The following is a 3484-nucleotide window of genomic DNA, read 5'->3' as shown; positions in this document are numbered from 1 at the left end:
CTTTATATGCCCCAATATAGGGGAATGCCAGGGCCAAAAGAATGGGAATGGGTGGGTAGGGAAGTGGGGGGGTGCTATGGGGGACTTTTGGGATAGCATTGGAAATGTAANTGAGGAAAATATGTAATAAAAATATTAAAAATTAAAAAAATACTGTTACATGTTAAAAAAAACAAAAAAAAAGAAAAATGTGGAAATAAAAATAGCACATACTAACACCAATCAGACCAATGTCTATAAATTTCAATAAACTTGTATGCAGTTAGAACAGCCACCCAGAGTGGGAACTATGTAGCTTCTCATTATCTTATGTATTTTATGCACTTCTCCATCACCGAGAATGAGAAACATGGGACAGAGTTAAACACAGAAAAGCAATTAGCTTTATCTTCCCTTTTATAACTCCTGTGCACCTCTCTATTCTGTCCTTCCTCATCTCCAATACTTAGCCTTTCTTGAGTTATACTGGACCCACATCACATTTGTTCTCACACATACATATACTATTGACAGATTCTCCAGTGAGGGAGAATATGAAGGGTCTTTCTTTCTGAAATTTTGTGACCTCACTTAATACAATACACTCAAAGTTCATCCATTTTTCTGAAAACTTTGTGATTTACATTTTTCTTTAGAGTTGAATAACATTCATACATATGTGTGTTGTGTGTTTGTGTGTATGTGTATGCATATATATACAACATACATGTGTCATTCATATATGTGTGTGTGTTGTGTGTATATGTGTGTGTGTGTATACACACACACATATATCAGTTCTTTATCCATTCATCTATTGATTGACAACTAGGTTGATTCCAATTCTTTATTATAGTGAATAAAACAGCAATAAACATGGGGATGCAAAAATGTCTTATGTTAGGAAGTTGAGTTATCTGGGTATATGCCCAGAGTGAAAAAGCTGGATCATATGGTATTCTTCCAATTCCTGAGAAGATTAAGTTATGTACACCATTGGAATAAGAGGACCAACTCCACTATTTTCTTCTAGTTCACAGAGTATAAATCCTTTTCTGCAAATCTATGGGCTATGTGTATTTAAAATCTATGAGCAAACTTTTGAGACAGGGTCTCTCTATGTATCCCTAACGGTTCAGACCCTGATATATAGACCAGGCTGGCCTTGAACTCACAGATAAATACCTGTGTCTATCTTCTAACAGCTAAGATTAAAGGCATGCACTACAGTATGCCTTACCTAAGTAGACACTAACTTTAATCTTAGAATAAAACGCCCAGTGACCCTTAGTTTTAACTAGCAACTTGACAAAGTCTAGAATCTCATGGGGAGTGGCCTCAGTGAGCCAGTTTTTAAATATCAGGTTGGCCCAGCAGGCAGTGCTGTGGGTGGTCATCTTGATTGTTTTATTATATGTGGGAAGAATATCTCAAATATGGCTAGCATCTTTTAGTAGGGGTACATGTGAAAGGACATGGCAAAAGGCACACTTTTCACTGTTGCACAGGCTTGGCCTTCACTTACACCGGAGAGTCCATTTCCTCTCTTGCTGTCACTACTGATTCACTCCCTGGTATTAGAAACAGCTTTTTCAGCCTAGCAGTGGTGGCACACGCCATTAATCCCAGCTTTCATGAGGCAGAGGGAGGAGGATCTCTGAGTTCAAGGCCTGTCTGGTCTACAGAGTAAGTTACTGAGCAGCCAGGACAACACAGAGAAACCCTGTGTTTCTCAAAACAACCAAAACCAACCAACCAAACCAAGCCAACAAACCAACCAAACGAAAAGCATAGACTTCTAACATAGACTGAAGCCCAGGAATCTTCCCGAGGTTTTTGGTACCAAATTGAGTCTATCAAAGCACACAGTCTTCTGGATTGAGCAACTACTGGGTTCTTGGCCTCCTTAGTGTGAGACAGCTATTGTTGAACTACTCTGATAAGGCAATCTAATAATTTGGCTTTTAATGTATATTCATGGCTCATCTTCTGTTTGTTCCTCTAGAGGACCCTGGCTAATACAGTCTATGATGCCTCTCCCTTCACTGAAGTTCTGGCTGTTGACAATGCACAGCTTTGAAAACTACCTTGGCTACCATGGGGAAAGTAATCACTAATGATTACACTACTCAGTTGTCTGCTCACTGAAGTTGGAATGAAACCACCTTCGTCTCCAACACACAAGAACTGATGTGTTCTGGAGACGGCATGGTTCATGTAGTAACTGGCACCTAGAGAGAACTGTCTGCTCTCACTAGAACAGCCACAAAGGGGACATGGAAACAAAACTGCACTTGATGATCAGGACAGCTACTCTTGATATCACTTCCAGGAAGCAGAGAATAAGGGGCAAAGTGCCTTTGAAGGGAGATAAGGCTTTTTCATCACTGTTCAGTCATTTTATCCTGTCTGTCCCTGTGTCTGCAGTCTAAGCATCTACAGGACAGCTCAGTCCTGGTCAAAGCATCTCTTCAGCTCCCTGCTGTAGCTTGGTACCAGTTTCTCACTAGGATTATTGACTACAGTTTCGGCACTTTCTTTTACTCATTTTTGTTTCTTTTTGATGACCCAAATCACATTCTTAAAATGATAGATAGCATAATTTCCTTTCTCTTAATCAGTTCAGGGCTTCCACTTGTAATGAACACCAACTCCACTTGCACTGGATTGCACGGCTTCCATCAGGGCCACTCCAGGGCAATCACAACCTGCTATACAGAGACAGCACAGAGTCTAGAATGTTAGTCACTGGCAGCTTGGATCCCTGGCTGTCAGTAAAACCTTTTTAAGGGCCCTGGATCAGAAGGCTGCCAGTACAGAAAGGAACTTCACTGCTAGCTCTCTGACCTCAGGTACTGGTAAATTTGTTTTTTGTTTTTTGTTTTTTTATATAAAATTTTGCATAGGCTCTATCACTGTGTACTTGGTGTTACTTTGTTTAAATGTACTTTTTTATTATATTGTTTTCTTAAATGCTGTCCTATAAGAGTCAATTAAACAGGCATTAAATGACTCTCAATTCTTTGTCCTGGCTCTAGAGGCTCACGGTCTGTCATCTAGATTCCAATGATCACAATCTTCCCCTTGCCTCCTCCTGCTGTCTGCTACGTGGCTGTCAATTCTTAGCACTCCTTGACATTCCGGGACCTCATTCCAGTCTCTGCCCATGTCGTCACAACACAGTTTCTCAGGTGCCTCACTTTGCAATGACTACCCTCTCATCTAAGGGTACCAGTTGTAGCAACAACAGGAGTGAGGAGGCCAGTGACCTCACCTTCCAATGGCTCATGCACACCAATCCTGTTTCCAAATAAGGATGTGTTCTTTAGCACTAGAGCCGAGTTGCTAAAATACCAGGCTGAAGCATTCATAATTATACATTTTCTGATCGTTGCCTGATACATAGTTTTTTTTTTTAATATTTTTATTACATATTTTCCTCAATTACATTTCCAATACTATCCCAAAAGTCCCCCATAGCGCCCCCCACTTCCCTACCCACCCA

The 3484-nt window shown here is 40.5% G+C and overlaps 1 protein-coding gene across 3 annotated transcripts in view; it reads right to left on the bottom strand.

Annotated features, from left to right (window-relative positions):
* Trpc4 (transient receptor potential cation channel subfamily C member 4) overlaps nt 1-3484 on the bottom strand; it is a 161784-nt gene that overhangs the window by 60084 nt on the left and 98216 nt on the right. The window lies entirely within an intron of this gene.

This window comes from Mus caroli, chromosome 3, assembly GCF_900094665.2.
Source record: "Mus caroli chromosome 3, CAROLI_EIJ_v1.1, whole genome shotgun sequence".
Lineage (NCBI taxonomy): Eukaryota > Metazoa > Chordata > Mammalia > Rodentia > Muridae > Mus > Mus caroli.
The sequence above is the reverse complement of the archived record's forward strand: the minus strand, read 5'-3'. Positions and strand labels throughout refer to the sequence as shown.